The 22609-nt window shown below is 41.8% G+C and overlaps 1 pseudogene; it reads left to right on the top strand.

The window, feature by feature from the left end:
- Positions 1 to 10619: 10619 nt before the first annotated feature.
- The window catches only part of LOC120878799, a 44785-nt pseudogene continuing 32795 nt past the window's right edge, over positions 10620 to 22609 (top strand).

Raw genomic sequence — 22609 nt, 5'->3', positions numbered from 1 at the left:
AAAGTTTGTTCCCAAAATAAGAGCCACATTTGAATTTATTCTGTATAAGGCATTCTTGCTAAGTGCTTAACTTGCATTAACTCCTTTGATGTGCTCAACAACTTCATGAAATAGATTATAATATGCTCCTCACTTACAGAAGAGAGCAAAGTCCCAAAAGTTTAAATAGCTTCTCCAGTGTAATATGTTTTTAATGTGAAGGACAGGATACAAATCCAGATAGGCTGATTCCTGAAATCATACTCTCAAACTCAGAAAATTAAAAAAAAAACTGGTTATTAAAAAATAATGAGTTGGTTTTTTTTTATTTCATTTCATTGAAATATTTGTTTAGTGTATAGGAGCCACTAATCAAGAAGACAGAGTAGAAAGACATGCGCTCATCTTCTCCTGAGAGGACTCCAAAATTGCAACTCACTTCTGAACAACCATCAGTAGGAGAATGTTGGATCCCACCAAAAAAAGATAGCCCACATCCAAGGGCAAAGGAGAAACCCCAGCAAGATGCTAGGAGTGGTGAAATCTCCTTTAGAATCACACCCCATACCCACCAGAGACACTCAGAGGGCTCAAACAAAACCTTGTGCATACCAGGAGACCCTGCAGAGATGAGGCCAGACCTGCCTTTGAGTGTTTGAATGTCTCCTGCAGAGGTACCTGCAGTAGCAGTCAGCAGTGGCCTGCTGGAGGGGCAGGGGCTCTGGGTGCAGCAGACCTCGGTGTGGCATAAGCCCTTTTGGAGGAGGTCACCATTAACCCCACCATAGAGCCGCCTGAACTTACACAGAACTGGGGAAACAGACTTTTGGAGGGCACAAACAAAACCTTGTGTGTACCAGGACCCAGGAGAAAGGAACAGTGACCCCACAAGCGACTGACTCATACTTGCCCGTGAGTGTCCAGGAGTCTCCAGCAGAGTCATGGGTCAGTGGTGGCCTGCTGCAGGGTCGGGGGCAGAGAGTGAAGTAGTGAGTGCCTGGGACCTTTTGAAGAAGGTTGCCATTATCTTCATTACCTCCACCATAGTTTGCTCTCAAGGAGATCAAACCAGTCAATCCTAACATAAATCAGTTCTGAATATTCATTGGAAGGACCGATGCTGAAGCTGAAACTCCAATACTTTGGCAACTTGATGGGAAGAACTGACTCATTAGAAAAGACTCTGATGCTGGGAAAGGCTGAAAGCAGGAGAAGAAGGGGACGACAGAGGATGAGATGGTTGGATGGCATCACCAACTTGATAGACATAAGTTTGAGCAAGCTCTGAGAGTTGGTGATGGATAGGGAAGTTTTGCGTGCTGCAGTCCATGGGGTCACAAAGAGTTGGACACAACTGAGCAACTGAACTGAACTGATACTTTTGTCTCAGGTTAAACAACAGGGAGGGAACACTGCCCGACCCATTAACAGAAAATTGGATTAAAGATTTACTTAGCATGGCACTGCCCATCAGAACAAGACCCAGTTTCCCCCACAGTTAGCTTCCTTTCTCCCATCAGGAAGCTTCCATAAGCCTCTTTTCCTTATTCTGCAAAGGGAAGAGAGAATGAAAACCACAATCACAGAAAACTAACCAAACTGATCACACGGGCCACCGCCTTGTCTAACTCAATGAAACTATGAGCCATGCTGTGTAGGGCCACCCAAAGCAGACTGGTCATTGTGGGGAGTTCTGACAAAATGTGGTCCACTGGAGAAGGGAATAGCAAACCACTTCAGCATTCTTGCCTTGAGAACCTCATGAACAGCATGAAAAGGCAAAAAGATAGGACACTGAAAGATTAACTCCCCAGGTCAGTAGGTGCCCAATATGCTACTGGAGATGAGTAGAGGATTAACTCCAGAAAGCATGAAGAGATGCAGCCAAAGTAAAAGCAACACCCAGTTGTTGATGTGACTGGTGTTGGAAGTAAAGTCCGATGCTGTAAAGAACAATATTGCATAGAAACCTGGATGTTAGGTCCATGAATCAAGGTAAATTGGAAGTGGCCAAACAAGAGATGGCAAGAGTGAACATCAACATTTTAGGAATCAGTGAACGTAAATGGACTGGAATGGGTGAATTTAACTCAGATGACCATTATATCTGCTACTGTAGGGAAGAATCCCTTAGAAGAAATGGAGTAGCCATCATAGTCAACAAAAGAGTCCAAAATGCAGTACTTGGGTGCAATCTCAAAACTGACAGAATGATCTCTGTTCATTTCCAAGGCAAACAATTCAGTATCACAGTGATCCAAGTCTATGCCCCAAGTCTATGCCCCAACCAGTAATGCTGAAGAAGCTGAAGTTGAACAGTTCTTTGAAGACCTACAAGACCTTCTAGAACTAATACCCCCAAAAGATGTCCTTTTCATTAGAGAGGACTGGGATGAAAAAGTGAAAAGTCAAACCTGGAATAATAGGCAAATTTGGCCTTGGAGTACAAAATGAATTGGGGCAAAAGCTAACAGAGTTTTGCTGAGAGAATGCACTGGTCATAGCAAACACCCTCTTCCAACAACTCAAGAGAATATTCTACACATGGACATCACCAGATAGTCAATACCAAAATCAGATTGATTGTATTCTTTGCAGCCAAAGATGGAGAGGCTCTATACAGTCAGCAAAAACAAGACCAGGAAGTGACTGTGACTCAGATCACAAACTCCTTATTGCCAAATTCAGACTTAAATTGAAGAAAGTAGGGAAAACCACTAGACCATTCAGGTATGACCTGAATCAAATCCTTTTTGATTATACCGTGAAAGTAACAGATAGATTCAAGGGATTAGATCTGATTGAGTGCCTGAAGAACTATGGTCAGAGGTTCATGACATTGTACAGGAGACAGTGATCAAGACCATCCCCAAGAAAAAGAAATGCAAAAATGCAAAATGGATGTCTGAAGAAGTTTTACAAATAGCTGAGAAAAGAGGAGCAAAAGGCAAAGGAGAAAAGGAAAGATATATTCATCTGAATGCAGAGTTCCAAAGAACAGTAAGGAGAGATAAGAAAGCCTTCCTTAGTGATCAATGCAAAGAAATAGAGGAAAACAATACAATGGTAAAGACTAGAGATCTCTTCAAGAAAATCAGAGACACCAAGGGAACATTTTATGCAAAGATGGGCACAATAAAGGACAGAAATGGTATGGACCTAACAGAAGCAGAAGATATTAGGAAGAGATGGCAAGAATACACAGAAAACTACACAAAAAAGATCTTCATGACCCAAATAACCATGATGGTGTGATCACCAACCTAGAGCTAGGCATCCTGGAATGAGAAATCAAGTGGGCTTTAGGAAGCATCATTATGAACAAAGCTAGTGGAGGTGGTGGAATTCCAGGTGAGCTATTTCAAATTCTAAAAGATGATGCTGTGAAAGTGCTGCACTCAATAAGCCAGCAAATTTGGAAAACTGAGCACTGGCCACAGGGCTGGAAAAGGTCGGTTTTCATTCCAGTCCCAAAGAAAGACAATGCCAAAGGATGTTCACTCTATCCCACAATTTCACTCATCTTGCACACTAGCAAAGCAATGTTCAAAATTCTCCAAACCAGGCTTCAACAGTACCTGCCATGAACTTCTGGATGTTCAAGTTGGATTTAGAAAAGGCAGAAGAACCAGAGATCAAATTGCCAACATCTGCTGGATCATGGAAAAAGTAAGAGAGTTCCAGAAAAACATCTATTTCTGCTTTATTGACTATGCCAAAGCCTTTGACTATGTGGATCACAACAGGCTGTGGAAAATTCTGAAAGAGATGTGAATACTAGACTGCATTACCTGCCTCCTGAGAAATCTGTATGCAGGTCAAGAAGCAACAGTTAGAACTGGACATAAAACAACAGACTGGTTCCAAACTGGGAAAAGAGTACGTCAAGGTTGTATATTGTCACCCTGCTTATTTGACTTATATGCAGCGCATATCATGCAAAATGCCAGGCTGGATGTAGCACAAGCTGGAATCAAGATTGCTGGGAGAAATATCAATAACCTCAGATATGTAGATGACACCACCCTTATGGCAGAAAGCAAAGAATGAAAGAGCTTCTTGATGAAAGTGAAAGAGGAGAGTGAAAAAGTTGGCTGAAAGCTCAACATTCAGAAAATGAAGATCATGGCATCAGGTCCCATTGCTTCACGGAAAATAGTTGGGGAAACAATGGAAACAGTGAGAACTATTTTTTTGGATTCCAAAGTCACTGCAGATGGTGACTGCAGCCATGAAAGTAAAAGACGCTTGCTCCTTGGAAGGAAAGTTATGACCAACTGAGATAGCATATTAGAAAGCAGAGACATTACTTTGTCAACAAAGGTCCATCTAGTCAAGGCTAGGGAGGGGTCAGGCTTTTCCAGAAGTCATGTATTGTCGTAAGAGTTGGACCATACAAGGCAGGGGTCCAGCCCCGGTGGATCCAGGGTGATTCGAAGGTGGGGACGGAGTCAGCGTTCTTGGAAAAATACATATTTAATTACAGATATATAGGGAGATTAGAAACGGATAGTGTAGTAGGAAAATTAGTGGACAAAAAGAGGCTGAATAACTTGGTTTACGTGGAATAGCATCCATGCTCCAGATGGGAATTCAGCCAGAAAAATGGGGAGCAAGAAAGAAATGACATGGGGGAATCAGTCTTTCCAGAAACTGATCCGATTTCTTTATTTTTAGGTTTGCTTATATACCTTTTGTTACATATAGGGATGAATACAGAGTCACGCGGGAGTCAGCAGTCTTGATCTTTATCAAAATCAGGTGCTTCACATAAATGTATTAAAAAAAGGTCTTAGGGGTTTAACATCATCTTCTGGCCATGAGACCTGCTGACATCTTACGACCCTTTCTTTCTGATAACCAAAAAACTTATTTTTTCCAAGGGTGTTTTTTCTTAAGCCAGGTGCCACCCTTCAAATAAAGTTGAGGCTGTAGTGAGTTATGATCAAAAAAGGAATTTATTTAACCCAAGGTTAACATGATTAATCTTAAAGATTAATACTTATTTCTCCTATATGCTTAAAGGTTAATACTTATTTCTCCTATATGTTAGTTATATTCATTATAAGGATGGGGAATATGGAGATTTAGCAGCAAACATCAGCCCAACAAATGAAAATCCTTTCACCAATGTTCCCCTTAAGATCTATTTAGTCTTAAGATAGTGATAAAGTTACATTTTTACATAGCAAGGACACAGTGATTTATAACAAAGTACAGTGATCTATTACAAAAGAGAAAATTCATTAACTCAAGAAGTCTAGTATTGTTAACCTTAAACACTACTATATTTCCTTTTCTATATTCCAAATACATTGATTAATATATTCCCAGGTGCCTAAGGATATGGAGGCCTGGTGGCAATCACTGACTCAACAATGAGAAAAGCCCTATGCTAATTAAGACTCTCAAAATACTCCAAAACTCTCTGTGCTGTTTATGGTTGAGAGGTAGTAAACGATCATGTGTGTAGTGGCAGGAGTATGGATAATCCTGTCACACAAGCTAGTTTGCCAGCAGAGAGGTTTGACCTGAGACACCCTCCCACCCAGAGCAGGGAATTAGCAGCAATTATTGGCACAACAAATGAAAAAACCCTTCACCAATATAATTCCTTACCAACCCACTATACTAATAATTTCTTTTTTTTTAATGTATTTATTTATTTTTTATTTTACTTTACAATTCTGTATTGGTGTTGCCATACATTGACATGAATCCACCACAGGTGTACATGTGTTCCCAAACATGAACCCCCCTCCCACCTCCCTCCCCACAACATCTCTCTGGGTCATCCCTGTGTACCAGCCCCAAGCATGCCGTATCCTGCATCAGACATAGACTGGCGATTCGATTCTTACATGATATTATACATGTTTCAATGCTTTCTAACTCCCCAAAGGAATTTGCCTTTAGTAAGTCTAAAACATCTCATGCCTCTCAGGTTGGGAGGCTGTAAACAATCACATGTGGCCTGATGAACCTATACAGGAGGGCTAGATAACCTTCAGAGGAGTGCGTAAGCTGAAACACTCTTGTCATGCCCAGGAATTTTTATTGACTTGGAGCTGCACGTTAACTCCTTCTCCAAGAGAAATGGTGATGGGGGAGAGCCCCCCATAAAGTAAAACAGACTGGTTTTGGGGGTAGATGCTCAGGAACAGGGGGTTTCCTGAGGCTTGATCACGCCTTTGCGTATGCCAAGCCTCCTTCCTCATGACCTTTGCCATGGGCGGAGTTCCTCACACTGGCCCCTGGCAATACAGAAGCCTGAGCACCAAAGAACTGGTGCTTTCAAATCGTGGGGCTGGAAAAGACTCTTGAGAGCACTAGATAGCAAGGAGATCAAACCAGTCAATCCTAAAAGAAATCAACCCTGAATATTCTTTGGAAGGACTGATGCTGAAGCTGAAGCTACAATACCAGGCCACCTGATGTGAACAGCTGACTCATTGGAAAAGACTTTGATGCTGGGAAAGATAGAGGACGGGAGGATAAGCGGGGGACAGAGGCTGAGATGGTTGGACGGCATCACTGACCCAGTGGACATGAGTTTGCGCAACTCTGGGAGGCAGTGAAGGACAGGGGAGCCTGGCATGCTGCAGTCCATGGGGTCACAAAGATTCAGACATAACTTAGCGACTGAACAGCAACAAATATGCCAAAGGGCATATCTGAGGGTGGCCTGCCTTGAACTCCATCACGTGTGTGTTGTGCAGACCCTGTGCTGTGTGGCAAGGGTACACTGTCAATTAGATCAGAGCCTTCCTCCTCTGTCCATGGCGGGTGATGGGACAGGTGTGAGCAGAGGGTGCTGAGGAGGTGTGCTGAATTTCCACCTGGCCTGGCCTCAGCAGTTCAGGAGAGGTACTCTCGAGAAGGTGATCTGACATGTAAGTCATATCCTCAGGTGAGATCAAATGAAGCTGGAGCTGGATCATAGTCATAAATGGTGCATTCAAGAGAAGTAAGGCGGGAGAGGTAAACAGGTGTGACCCAGGGAAGATCTAGGGCTCTATCTGAGAGGCGAAGGCTGGAGTCAGCGAGGCTGCACTGAGGGGGAATGTACCCAGCGACATGCGCAGCACCCCACTTTCAGAAGACAAGCCCGACTGCGGTGTCTCCGTTCACACCTGTCAGTGTCTGGAAACAACCTGTCTGCTGTGTCTCATGTCCCCACGTCATACTTAGACCCGAAATCTGACAATTGTTTTGAGTCAACCTGAATTCAAGTCATCTCTTTTATCTTCCACTCTCGACCCATTCATTCATTTATTTAGTTAACAGATAAGGTGCCTTTATTCCCAAGTTGCACATAGAGATCCAGGTGTTAATCTTATTATTTCTATAATCCTCATTCTGTTCTGTGGTGTATCAGTTGAGAGGCTGGACTTTTGAGTCAGTCATTCTGGATTCAAATCCTGGGTTTTCCACCAGAAGGCTGAAGCACCTTGGAGAAGGTGATGTAACCCCTCTGGGCTTTAGTTTTCTCAAGTTAACAATGGTGATAATAATATGTAACACGATGTATTGTAACATTTCAAATTGTTTCAAATTAAAGTTTTATATTAAGCCCAAGAGCTCATGTGTATGTGCATGTATGTGTGCACAGATGTATACATATTTATATAAAATATGTATGCATAGGTATAAAACCAAAGCGTTTACCAAATTATCATGCTGTTTAAATTCAGATGCTGTTTGCTTAAGAGTCAAGCAGGCAGCTATCAAGGATGCTCTGACTCTTCAATAATAACTAGGTGTAAATTCCAAGGTGAATTAAAACAAATAGATGCCAGGAATAAAAGATTTCAGCTGTCACTTTATGCAAACTGGTCCTAGAGTGTTGTTCACCAAGTCCCCCCGCAGAAGGACACTCAGTGCTGGGTGGCATGTGGGGATCTGTCCCTGTGTGCCTGTCACATGAAGAGGCCACTCTTAGCTGGGGCTTTTATGTAGATGACTCTATACTATTGGTCCTTTGAAATAAATTCTCGAGTTCTGTTTTTCTAAAAAATACATGAGAGACAATAGAGAATGAGTGCTGACCTACAGCACCATTTCTCTATTTATTTTCCCTTTTTATATGACAGTTGCTAGGAGAGTCACTTACCTTTACTGGAAATGCTGTGTTTATCTACCGGCCAATTTCTTCAAAGAACCATGCCTTACTCATTTTTATTTTCCCTACAGCATTTAGTCTAATACCTCAATGTAGAAAATTCTACATAAATATTTATTGACAAAATTATACAGTATTCAAAAATAGAAAAACTGAATTTCATTACATGATTAAAACATATTTTAGCTGTATTTTTTGTTTTCATTTCTATTTCTTATTTACCTCACCCAGATCTGCAAATATTTATGAATTATTTATTGTAGATAAGACACTGGATTGAAGTAACAATGTAAAATAGGCACCTGTAGGTTCATTAGTATTTAGACATGAATATGTAAGTTGCTATCTTTCAAATTCTTTTTAAAAAGTGAAACTCAGCCTATTGTTTAGAAGAAAGATAATCATGTTTATCAAATTATTTTAATTCATGCATAAGGTATTTAAAGGAAGGGTTAACTGGCAACCAACATGGATTTCTTTTTTTTTTTTTTTTTGTCCAAGCCACGTGGCATGTGGGATCTTAGTTCTCTGACCAGAGATCTAACCCACACCACCAGCATTGGAATTGCAGAGTCCCGACCATTGGACCACCAGGGAAGTCACAACATGGAATATTTTTGAAGTTTTAAACAATTGAGAAATGTCCATTTTATTCCTTTGAAATCTCTCAGGACCGCTCTTGTGATAACTGGATGCTTCTTTCTACTTGAAAAGTGAAAATGAAGGAGTTCAGTTGTGTCCGACTCTTTGCAACCTCGTGGACTATAGCCTACCAGGCTCCGCTCTCCATGGGATTCTCCAGGCAAGAATACTGGAGTGGGTTGCCATTTCCTTCTCCAGGGGACCTTCCTGACCCAGGGATCGAACCCAGGTCTCCCACTTTGCAGGCAGACGCTTTAACCTCTGAGCCACCACGGAAGCCCTCTTTCTACTTACTTCTCTACAAAGTTTCTCCTCACCCTCGACTTGGAAGCTTCTGAAAGCAAGAGCAGGTTCCTGCCTGGATATCTCCATTTCACTCAGTAACCGCTCCACAGATCTTGCAGTGACTAAATTCCCTGAATAACTGCTGCCCCACCCACCAGGAGAGGCGGAAGGAAAGCACGCTCCGTAAAATGTTGTCTTTCCCATCTTGGAGGCTTCCTTTTCATATGCTGTGTCTGCGTGCGTGCATGCTTGGTTGTGTCTGAGTCTTGGCAAACTTTTGGACTGTAGTCCGCCAGGCTCCTCTGTCCATGGGATTCTCCAGACAAAAATACTGGAGTGGGTAGCCATTTCCTTCTCCAGGGGATCTTCCTGACCCACGGAGTGAACCCATGTGTCTTGCATGGCAGGTGGATTCTTCACCTGCTGAGTCAACAGGTAAACCTTTCCATATGCTATTCATGAGTTAAAATCAGTTTAACTTAATCCACATCATTATCTTTTCTTTCAAACTCTATGCTGAGTTTCATGTTTTCAACAAGAATTTGAAATACCACAGCACCCATAAGGCCCATTTTTTCCCCAGGAATCTCCCTCACCATGTCCATCTTCTCTCCTTCCACCTTGTGTAAACATCTGATCAGGCATCCCATGACCTTGGCTTCCCATGGGTGGAGAGCGGTCTGTGTAGTGGTGAGGAGCTTCAGAAATGTTTTAAAATCCTGGTCTGAATCCCAACTGTGCCAGTGATTAGGGATATGAAATGGACATGGTTTCTAAGCTTCAGTATTTCATCTGAAAAATGGATGCATGAAGCGTCTCAGTGCCAGTGGGGGGATCTAGTGACACAGCGGGTCCCCAGCACTTAGTCCAGGGCCTGGGGTGCAGCAGATGCAATAACGTGGTCCCTGAAACGGATGGAGAGCGTCAGTTGCCCTCAGGTAACTGCCTGGATCCCCGTCCCCCCCACACGCACAGGTCATTGCTGCCTTACTTGTCTTCCCGGCACAAATGCTCCATCCCCTGCTTGCTTGTCAACTGCGTTTTCTGAGGGACTGTGAGCTGCCTGCTGGAAGCACCCTCATATCTGTCCCAGCAGAGACACAGCACGTGACCGCACCCAGAGCATCGTTGTTGGGTGTTGAGCCCCATCTCACACATTCGGTTGTGCCTACATTAATGGGTGCCTGAGTTCCCACACTCAGTGCTTTTAGTCTTGGTTCTATTTTTATACAATTATCCAGACTCCTTTGTGTTAAATCCTCTTTGATTAGACACTGTGGATTTACAGGAGAGAGTGCTATGAAGACAAAGGTGTCACATAATTTTACTTAAAATTGCCTATTTTTATGGATATTACCCATATCAATACTTGTAAACTGGAATTGATTTTAACCCAGCACCACAGTAAAAGCTGTGATTCATGAGGTCTCTAGTCCCCAGTGTCTTAAGGGACTGAGTTTATCTAGTGGCTAAGAAACTGGCATTCGTACCTTCTGTTCTCTTTCAGCGCTTCCTTTTTCTGAGTTCGCTCTCTGATGTCAGCTCTACAACATGTCCCCGATTCACAAACTGTTTCACAAGCTCATAGGACATGCTGTTTCTTGAAGCCATTCTCTTACTGAACCACAGACGATGTACAAACAGAACCATTTTGAAAGTTAACAAGGGCTTCTTCATAAGGTACATCTTTTAACAAAATTTGGAAAAAACTGAAAACTTGAGCCACAGATAGCATGTCAAGTAAATCAAATCTCCATACATTTTTAAAAATAATACATCATAATCGTAGATGGATGGAAGTTTCATTTCAAGTTCCCAAACTCATTTTATCCCTCTGTCTCCCGAGAATGTTTAAGCTCTAGGAAACATACCTTAAACTCAACTAAAGACTTTTATTTCCCTTTATTAACAACACTGAGCTAATTTGCATCTGGTACAAAATTAGATTTTTGCCAGACACAGTGTCCTTAATTTAGTTCTTGCTCTGAATTTATAATAGAGTGAGTGACTTTCCCACATGGGTACTACATAATGTGTAATATTTAATTTGTCATCGCTCTTTCACTGTGTGAAATGAAATGAACAACTCACTGAGATCTAAATAATCCACCAAATATGTCTGTACTACTATATGACATTCCTTTTATTCCACAAGAAATGCTGTTATCATTTTCAATAAACTATGTGAAGCAAGATGTGACTCTGGCTTATCTTCTCTCTTGCCATTTAATTTTAATTTCTAATTCCAGTCACATGTTTTTCTTCTTACAATCACACAGAGCAGCAATCCCTATGCCTTGTATGTCCCAAATGCCTGAGGAATATTTGCTGATTTTATTTTTGTCCTCATGTAGCTTCCATTTTCCCTCACTTTGTCTGCTTCTTGTGTAAACAGGCAACAGGATAACTCAAACGTGGATGAAGATGATCAGAATGTGGTGCTTCTGGAAAAAGCAAAATTCGCTCAGGATTTCAGCAATTTTGCAGCAGAAATTAAAAAAACCATTAAAACTCTCAATGAGCAGGTTTGTTTTTTCCCCGAGTGCCTTGCCTTATCATATAGGTTGGAACACCTAAACTTTAAAGAAACATGCATATTATCATATGTGAAATGAATCATCAGTCCAAGTTCGATGCATGAGACAGGGTGCTCGGGGCTGGTGCACTGGGATGACCCAGAGGGATAGGATGGGGAGGGAGGAGGGAGGGGCGTGCAGGATGGGGAACACATGTACACCCATGGCGGATTCATGTCAATGTATGGCAAAACCACTACAATATTGTAAAGTAATTAGCCTCCAATTAAAATGAATAAATTTAATAAAAAAATAAAGAAACCTGTCCAATAACTCTGCAAAGATATAGCACAATACCAGAATACTAAGCACATATAGGGATGTTTCCTTGTAATAAGGGCTTCCCTGGCGGCTCGATGGTAAAGAATCTGCCTGCAATGCAGGAAACCCGGGATCAATCCCTGGGTCAGAAAGATCCCCTGGAGGAGGAAATGGCAACCCACTCCAGTATTCTTGCCTGGAGAGTCCCATGGAGAGAGGAGCTTAACGGGCTACAGTTTACGGGGTTCCAAAAAGAGTCGGACACGACTGAGCGACTGACACTTTGACTTCACTAGGCCATGCTGACTAGTAGCAGGTACTCAACAACTATTTAAAAATAAATCATGACTTGGATGATCCTCAAGACATCTAATCTGATCAATGGTTTGTCTCAGACATTTTCTTGGGTGCAATAATTTCTTTCACATATAAACGATCTTGGTCAAGTATTAGAAATTGTTTTGTAATTTCCATTCACATGCTGCTGCTGCTGCTGCTAAGTCGCTCAGTCGTGTCCAATTCTGTGCGACCCCATAGACATCAGCCCACGAGGCTCTGCTGTCCCTGGGATTCTCCAGGCAAGAACACTGCAGTGGGTTGCCATTTCCTTCTCCAATGCATGAGAGTGAAAAGTGAAAGTGAAGTCACTGAGTCGTGTGCAACTCTCAGCGATCCCATGGACTGCAGCCCACCAGGCTCCTCCGTCCATGGGATTTTCCAGGCAAGAGTGCTGGAGTGGGGTGCCATTGCCTTCTCCGTTCCATTCACATAACAGCATTCAAAAGAATCTGAAGGGATCTTTCACCAGGATGGGAACACAGTGAAGCATAGCTGGAGTGAGAGACACTTGAAAGGCCATTTGAGAGTCTGGGCTCTAGTCTTAGTAACCCATGTTCTTGATTGATCAGGTTGCCATAACCCACACTGAAGTCTGGGCGGCTTATACAACAGAAGTGTATTTTCTCACAGTTATGGAGGCTGGAAGCTCAAGGTCAAGGTGTTGACAGGGTTGAATTTTTTCTGAGGCGTGTCCTTGGCTTGCAGATAACTGTCTTCCCTCTGCATCCTCACGTGGTTGTCCTGCTGTGGGTATCTGTCTCCTCACCCCCTCTTCTAACAAGGACACAGTCCTACTAGATTAAGCAGCATCTCATGTGTTTCGTAGTATCTGACCCTTCATGACCCCATGGACTATTAGCCCGCCAGGCTCCTGTGTCCCTGGGATTCTCCAGGGAAGTGTACTGGAGTGGGGTGCCATTTCCTCCTCCAGGGGATCTTCCCGACCCAGGGATCGAACCTGTGTCTCTTGTGACTCCTGCGCTGGCAGGCAGGTTCTCCACCACTACACCACCAGGGAAGCCTGCACAGTAGCTTATGTTCTTGAAATATTCACCTGCTCGCAGTCCCCATGGTTTGGCCAAAACTTGTTTCCATTTGTCTGAAATACCTTCCTCCCCCAGACTCTCCGCTTGTTCTCCTGAAAGCCATAGTCAGAGTTCCACTTATTACTCAAATGCTCCCCCTCCCCGCCTCACTCTCCCCAACTTCCCTGAAGCTCCCCAGTGGGTGAGCCACTCTGTTGTCCCAAGGCAGCACTTGGAGTGGCCAGTCTCCTGCCCCTCTCAGACATCCACAGACCCTCATCATCCAGCTGCCTTCTGGTGGTGGTTTGTCTCCCACCAGATTTCAATTCCTTTGAAACTTAACAAATGTTTGTTAAATGAATGCTGTCTGTGGTACCCTGGGAACAAAAAATAAACTATTGATTAGCTGAATTTGTATTCATGCTCTCTGAGAAGATTTTCCAAAGAGATCATTTTATTCATTTAATTTTTTTAAAATTTATTTTTAATTGAAGGATAATTGCTTTACAATACTGGCTTGATTTCTATCATACATCAACATTAATTGGCCATAGGTGGTCATAGGTCCCCTCACTCTTGAACCTCCCTCCCACCCTTTTCCACCCCTCTAGGTTGTTACAGAGCCCAGTTTGAGTTCCCTGAGTCATATAGCAAACTCCCACTGGCTATCTATTTTACTTATGGTAGTGTATATTCTTCCATACTAGTCATTTGATTTTAATTTCTTTTCCTTTGTAAATTCACTGCTTCAGATACTAGATCTGTATTTGATACATTGCCACATACAAGAAGCTGGTTCTTAGCTTAGACAGTGAACGATTCAGATTCATTACTTTTTGGGTGAAAATGAAGAAACAACCTTGTGTTGGCTTTGAAGTTTCTTTTGCCTTCTGGCTATGTGCCTACAAAACAGACCATTTCATCAAGTCATGTTATTTACTGACTTTGTTGCTGCCGTTTGAATTTCTGGTTTCCTTTCCTTCTCTTCTTTAGATGAACGAACTAGGGCTAGGAGGCACAGATGATGGTGGTGGTGGGGGGCGGTGGCTGGAGGGAGGGCAGTGCCCTGGAGGAAGGAGACTGCACTCATTGGTCTGCGAGGGGTTTCCTTTGATTGAGTAAGCCATGTTTTCAGGCTGGCAGTATGGCTGTGTGACAAGGGAGCGGTCGTTTCTGTGCTGGTCCCCTGTGCACAATGCCCATGGGCGTGAGGAGCCACACGCTTGGGGTGGGAGGGTGTAGACACTGTGGTTTGGGACTGAAAACAGCATTTATCCAGCAGTCAGTCAATTATGCTCACAACAGGTGTCTGAGAAGATGCATCTCAGTGTGACTTGTTTATCTTCTGGACTGAATATTACGGTCTTCAACCCATATATCAAAGGGCAGAGGGAGGGATAGTTGTTTGAGGCTCTGGTAAGGATTTTTATTTTTAGTTTCTGAGATGATGTTAACACAGACTTACTGGTCTGTAATGACTACAGTTGCCCCTTGAACAGTGTCCTGTGTAAGGCATTTTTATTTTCAAATGAAATGTAATCCTCCAGTAAGCTCAGTTCCAGGAAGTTTCAGCTCACATAGAAATCCCACATTCCACCTTAAGAGATCTCCCTGGTGGCTCAGACAATAAAGAATTTGCCTGCAATGCAGGAGACCGGAGTTCAATCCCTGGGTAAGGAAGATTCTCTGGGGAAGGAAATGGCAATCCACTCCAGTATTCTTGCCTGTAGAATTCTGTGGACAGAGGAGGCTGACAGGCTACAGATCAGGGGGTCACAAAGAGCTGGACACAACTGAGCAACTAACACTTACTTACTGCACTAGTAAAGCCATGGTTAGCTGACTGTCCTCAGCACTGATTGGCTTGATGGAATTTGCGAAAAACAATGTAAAACCTATTTGTTCTTCATGAATATCCAAAATGAGGGATGATGTACTACGTATAAATAGTGCTAAAATCTGTAGCTTAAATATAACTCCATATGCTGTATTTTTATCCCTCATGTCAGATAATTTGCTGACTTTTGTTTGAAGCAACAGAAATAAATTGACGTTTAAATTTGCATTTCAAACATAAACTAAGAGAGAATATATAATTTCTCCCAAATTTATGAAGCTTGTTTTCTGCTCTATTAATATACTTTGTAAAACAAATGAGAATGTCTTTTAATTAATTATTAATCAAAATGGTTTAACTCTTAAGACTCAGCACATGTATCTATTTAAAACAATACATATATAAATATATATAGGTTTATTACAGTCATAAAAAGACTGTACACACTTATATATAATACATGTAATATATGTAAACAAAATTTAAAATAGTATCTTTTCTTATAACTTGCACCTAAATATTGTTGTACATTTAGAATTTGTGCATGTGAGAAAGATCCAGTGTAAAAACTTTTAAATAATATTCTTATCTTGGGAAGGAAAATACACTATTGAATTAGTTATTCATCATTTATCTAGCCATCTATCATTCATATTTTGGTCAATAAAGTCTTGAGACCACTCTTAATTCCATGCACATAAATATATCTTAAAATATGAGAAATAAATGGAGATCATTTAAGAAGGATCTCTGATTCAACATTTAAAACAAATTCTCTTGTATTTTTCCACCCCTGTGTATCACATTATATAATGAAAAGCAGTTGCTGACTGCTTAAAATACCCCCAGGCATGCCCAGGCTGGGAGGGGCTGGAAAGGGAATGTTTGCTCTTTGACTTACTGAGATTTGCTAGAAAAGTTTGAATGGGTGGAGATACCAACTTTTCAGCTTTTAAAGGAAAATACCATGTCAGACACACAGGTGAGTGAAGGTTACATATATTTCCCACCTGAAGTGGTTACATTACTTTGCAAAGGCAGGAATTAAGTTTAATTAGAAGGAAACTTGGATTTTTGGAGAGCTAGAATTCTCTAACAAGTATGTGCTTGAGAGGGGAAGGTCATCTAGAGCAAAAGGATAGTACCTAAGCTAGGTGTATGAGTATGATGACAAGAGTTTAGTGCTAGAACTGAGAGAACAGGCGGGGTGCACACAGAACATTGAGTCTGGGTTGAAGACCCTATGAAGAAGTGGAGTCCAACCTGTGACTGATGTACCATAGACACCCCAGACCAAGAAATGAATGAAAACCCTTGGTTTTCCCAATAAAGACATCACAAACCATGCTATAAACAGCTCATCGCAGAGTGGGGAACAGTTTCTCAAACATAAGGATTAGCACCCCTGAGGATCTGAGATGATAGAACATTCTGGAAAAGAGTGAACAATTCCAACTTTAAAGGTTTAAATAAATAAGAGGAGGAATAGAGCTGTAGCCAAACAGGATACAATAAATTTGAGACAGATTTTGAAAGAAACAAATATGGTGTCTAAAAATGAAAATAAATAATAAGTTGGCAAAATAAATATCAGTTGGCTTAACCAGAAGATTTAAACAATGTTTAAGAACATTTTAAACTATAATATAGATGGAAAGGAATTGTGCAGAATTCAACAGGGCATGATAGAGTTAGAAAATGTTAAAGAGATTTTACAATATTACAATAATGATGACTAATTTTGGACTACTTTTAAACAGGGTGAAACTAAAGAATTAAAGAATATAACATAACCATGTGAGAGGCATTCAGAGAGGAAGAATTCTAAAGTTCTTATTTTCTTGTAAAGTGTATAGAGGTATTGATTAATGATATTTTCTAAATTGAGCGTATGTTCAGAAATTTAAGTGTAATGACTGGAATAATAGATGTGTATGATTTTCATTCACAAAAGCATGGTCAATTCCAAAGAAGGAACAAAACACTGAAGGAAAAATACAGAACTCTATTACAACTGCCCTTGAAGAATAATACAGGGCAAATATGGTCATTTAGTAGGGAAGAAAAAACAATTCATCAGAAATATACAGCAATCCTGCACCTGAATATGCATAAAACATCATAATGGTCACATTAAAAACTGCCAGATTCACAGCATGAAATTTACGAACGGTAATTCCTCCTTCTTCAGATTTTCATTCACTTCTCTCAGAAACTCACATACATCAAGCAGACAAAAGTTAGGCGAGATTTGAGCAACGCAGTGGTGGGGGCACACTGAAGTACACCTCTCTAATTGCTAATGGCCTTGGACTAGACCTGTCTATTGAGGTGTTACCGCTGTTATGAATGTCAAGGAACTTGAAATGGTGTCTTTCAAAATCAGAAGAGAGAATGACGGCTGCATTGTGAGTGCCTGTATTATATTAACTACCTTGTCTATACAGTCACGGCCTGATGCTGTGCAGCCGTTAGGCAAACATGCTCAGTCACTCCCTCATGCCCAACTCTTTGCAGCCGCATGGACTGGAGTCCACTAGGCTCCTCGGTCCATGGGATTCTCCAGGAAAGGATACTGGAGTGGGTTGTCGTTCCTTCTCCAGGGGATCTTCCCAACCCAAGGATTGAACCTGCATTTTCTGCATTGCAGGTGGATTCTTTACCCCTGAGCCACCTGGGAAGCCCATAGACTTGATTTAAAAAGCTTTAAAAACAAGGACTGTGGATGTGGTGGCTGTTGGCACTGGTGTAGTAACAAGGCCTCCCTCTCTGTCCCCTCCTGTCTGTTGTCTCAAGGTCTTCGTAAAACTGTGTTCATACCAGGAGATATCTATGCTCAAAGCTTTTTGTCCTTTTTAATAAAAAATTAGGACTAGCCCAGAGGCCACCTGTCTTCAGCAGATTTCTGACCACGTTGGCTGGCAGCATGCCAGCTGACCACCCACCAACAGGGGAACCTTGGGAGATGCTGGTCAGCCTTCTTGGTTTCTTGGTGGGGACAGATGTCTGGGAGAAAGAGGTTGGGGGTGAGTGCTGGTCAGAGGACCTTCAGTGTCTGTCCCGGCCACATGAGCTTCTTCCACGGATGAGAATTATTATGAAATTGGTGAAGAAATTATGCAAGAGATTGGGTCCTACTGAACATTTCCAGCCAAGAATCGATCAGGTGTAAAAGTTAAACCAATTATTCTGGCTTTTGAGTGTCCCTTCGTTATATTGAGAAGATGTATCCTGACAGATATATGTGTATCTCGTCTCTTTATTATAGAAATAACGGTACGTTTCAGCTGTCTTGGTTGTTTTTTTTTCCCTCAAGAATGTCAAACGAGCAGATATTGATGAGGCAGTAAACTGGAATTGAATGCCAAAAAAGGAGCAATTGATTTTTATATAAAAGTAGATTAGTGCTATCGAGCCGAACTTTGTTCGATGCATTATTCATGTCGAAGTTATTTATGCTTGTGCATCCTGAAAAAGTGAGTGGGAAAACCACTGAAAATAACTCCTTGACACAAACACATAATGTATGACGGGATTGCATCTACTCTGATAATCCATCACAACACTTACTTAATGGTTGAACAGCATACAATTAAATCTCTGGAAACTTAGATTGAATATTGATCAACCCAAATTAAATGCAAAAGGATACTTAGCAAACATTAGGAAGCCAAGTATAGTCTAACTTTAATGATGGTAACTACTCCTTTAGGGCCTGGGAATAAACAAATCAACCTCTCCCCCAGCGAGCACTCTGCTGCTTTCCAGGTTTCATATTCATCTTCTGGGTGTCCTGCTCTCAATCTGCTTCCCAGGTTCTCTGGGCCCCAGGAATTCTGGCTCACACTGGAGATTCAGGTCAGAATTAAGTCAAGGGAAGTCCATTAAGGCTGGGCTGTGCTTGTTCAGTCACCCCGAGATGTTTGACTCTTTGTGACCCCATGGACCACCGATCTCGTCTGTCCATGGGATTCTCCAGGCTCTTACACTGAGTGGGTTGCCATTTCCTACTGCAGGTTATCTTCCTGACCCAGGGATTGAACCCGTCTCTCTTGTGTCTTCTGCATGGGGAGGTGGGTTCTTTACCACTGCGCCATGTGGGAAGTCCCCATAAAGGATAGCCTGCCAGTATTCCAGCCAATTTTAGAAATTTAGAAGAACCTTTAAACTAGAGCTCAAGTGTGTGTGTGTGTGTTGTTTTTCAGTCTCTGTCATGTCCACCCCTTTGCAACCCCATGGACTGCAGCACACCAGGCTTTCCTGTCCTTCACTCTCTCCTGGAGTTTGCTCAAAACTCATGTCCATTGAATTGGTGATACCATCCAACCATCTCATCTTCTGTCATCCCCTTTTCCTCCTGCTTTCAATCTTTCCCAGCATCAGGGTCTTTTCCAACGAGTTGGCTCTTCACATCAGGTGGCCAAAGTATTATATGTGCATATGTGTGTGTGTGTGTGTAGCTCTGAATCATTGGTTTTCCATTTCTCTGTGTTAAAATTGGGTGAAATAGACCTATCCTAGAGGAAATGAGACTACTCAATATTTCTGACTCTCAATACCCACTATAGAGATGGAAATACCACTAAGAAGTGATTGAGAATAATTTTTTAAACAATATAGGCATTTTTAAAGGTAGACTGTAAGTGGCAAAAAGTCTTTGAAAGGCGATTTTGACAGAGTAAGAAAGAAAGAACACATTTTCCAAAACTTGTTTTATATGGGAGCATAGTTGACTTGCATTGTTGAGTTAGTTCCAGGTGTAGAGCTCAGTGATTCAGTTATACTTGTATACGTATCTATTTTTTTTTCAAGTTCTTTTCCCGTTAGGTTATTACACAATGTTGAACAGAGATTATTGTGCTAAATAGCAGGTCCTTGTTATTTTATGTGCAGTTGTGTGTATATGTTAATCCCCAAAGCTGTGAGTTGAACCAAGTTAAGAGCGTAAGAAAGAACGTCGTTTAGACATAAAAAATTGAGTCATTGGTGAGGAGCCAGAAGCGATGGGTGTAGACCATTTGTTTTATGATTGCAATAGAGAAATGAAAAGTCCCTTCAAATTTAGGAGGAGAAAACAGGTAAACAAGCTTTCATCTGTTTCTGTTCGTAAGGTTTACAAGGAGACCATTGAATGTTTGCTGACCCTTGGGAGCATAATGGGGGTTGGGGGAGAGAGCAAAGGAAGGCCTGGAATTGGGAGTAGATGGGCATATTAGGAAGAAAGTCACTGAGATGATGGGAACACAGAGGGGAATGATTAATTTTAATAGCAGGAAATAAAGATGCTTCACTGAGATGGAAGTAAGGAATAAGAGGGTGTCAGGAGGAGTAAAGGCTCTGTCAGTTTTACAGTGGTGTTCTTGGTACTTTGACAGATCTCCAAGAGAAGTGGAAACAACCCTCTTCAGGCTCCCCAGCAGAGAGCTGATCATGGTCTGATCAGGAAAGACTTCCCGGGCAAAACATGTAACCCAGGACTCAGCCTAGATTTGGCAGCTTGGGGTCTCCTGGCCTCCTGGACACCCTGGCATCTGTCTGGGGTGCTCCAGTGGGTCCTTGCCATGAGGTTTCCATATTTGACCTTTGGGAAGCACACTCTGTGCTCTCCTCTCTCCGAGCCCCGCCTGGACTCAGCCGTCGGGAGTTTCCCCTGTGTCCGTCAGTCCCGATGGGGGAAGGGCCCGTCTGAAGTCCCCTCTCTGGTGCTTATGAGGGAATGTGTGAGAAGAGCACACCAACATTCTTTCCTTCCAGCACAGCCCCTTTTCTGTTTTTAAGCTTTTACTGAATTCTAGGCTTTCTTGCCCACGAACTGGCCTGTGGTGGGCTAATGCCTATGGACCCAGGTTCATGCTGTCTTAGCCTGCCTGGCTCAGAGGACCTGCACCCACTCAGCCTGGACCCTCTTGATCAAGCTACTGACAAAGCCCAGAGATTCTCTTGTTCTTATTCAGTAAGAATAAGACTTATAGTCTCTTGGGTTTCAAGAAGGTCAAATCAGTCAACCTAAAGGAAATCAACTCTGAATGTTCACTGGAGGGTCTGATGCTGAAGCTGAAGCTCCAATACTTTGGCCACCTGATGCAAAGAGTCGACTCATTGGAAAAGATCCTGATGCTGGAAAAGATGGAGGTCAGGAGGAGAAGGGAGTGACAGAGGACGAGATGGTTGGATGGCATTACTCACATGAGTTTGTGCAAACTCTGGGAGATAGCGAAGAGCAGGGAAGCCTGCTGTGCTGCATGCAGTCCATGGGGTTGCAGAGTCAGGCATGACTGAGCGACAACAACAATAACAAACCTTCTGCAGCATCTGCTTTGGAGACTCACATTCCCAAGAATAGCATATCCTGAGTAGCAAACGTCTTGCTTGAAGCTGGCTTGTCCTTGATGCGGGTGCCATAGCTGAGCCAGAAGTTCTGTGCCCTTTAGAAGGTCTCTGAATAAGACTTAATCTGTTTCTGCAACCAGGACACGGAAACATGATCGGCAGCTCAGATACATCAGCCACTTACCTCTTAAGACCATTTCCAAGTTCCAAAAAAAAAAAAAAAAAAAATTCTGTGTTACCACCCAGGACAGCTTTTCTCGTGTTTCCAAAGGCAGATACAACAATGAAAGCCAAGTCATATTTGATCATTTAAAATTCTTAACAAGTTTGTTAGCTGCCAGGAATTCTGATAGATTTGTAAAATATATATTGATGTAAAATTGGAAAAACAGGACTTCTAAAGAGCTTGATAAAGATTATGATAGTACATTTAACTGCATTACAAAATACACAAATAGATAAGCTTCTGATTTTTAGGTCAATTTAAAAAATTCTTGTATAGTCTACTGGAGAATCAATAATTTAATTTCAAGAGTGATTTTGACTAAAGTGTAGGTTACATTTCAAAAATAATTTTAAAAAATACTTTTATAAGGAAGTTTACTAACATGCTTAGAAAGAAAGAAAGAAAGTGTTAGTTGCTCAGTCTTGTCTGACTCTGTGACCCCATGGACTGTAGTCTACCAGGCTTCTCTGTCCATGGTATTTTCCAGGCAAGAATACTGGAGCATGTTACCATTTCCTTCTCCAAAGGATCTTCCCAACCCAGGGATTGAACGGGTCTTCCTCATTGCAGGCAGATTCTTTACCATCTGTACCACTAGGGAAGCCCACTTAAGATGCTTAATTGTTTCCAAATATCCAAGTATCTCTGCTCTACTTAGAGATTCAAAACATTCTAAACTTTGGTTATGGGGGTTACATTTGCCTGTGTGTACATATATACGCACTTGCAAATCACTTGCACCCATTTCACTTTGGAAATATGCGACTCTTCTTTTTTATAGAGAACATCCAGACTCTCTGAAGGACAGTAATAAAAAAAGAAAACTTTCTCAATGAGAGTAATGCTACAGGTTTAGTCTTTGCAAGGACTAAAAGCCTCATTAAAAGCATAGAAGCCATATGTATGCTTCATTCTTAATTATTTTGCTCCATTATTCTAATCTTCATTGCATACTCATCAAATAGAAATTTCAGTATTTGGCATCTG

Source organism: Oryx dammah, unplaced genomic scaffold, assembly GCF_014754425.2.
Source record: "Oryx dammah isolate SB20612 unplaced genomic scaffold, SCBI_Odam_1.1 HiC_scaffold_19, whole genome shotgun sequence".
NCBI classification, from domain to species: domain Eukaryota; kingdom Metazoa; phylum Chordata; class Mammalia; order Artiodactyla; family Bovidae; genus Oryx; species Oryx dammah.
This window is presented reverse-complemented; position numbering and strand designations above follow the sequence as displayed.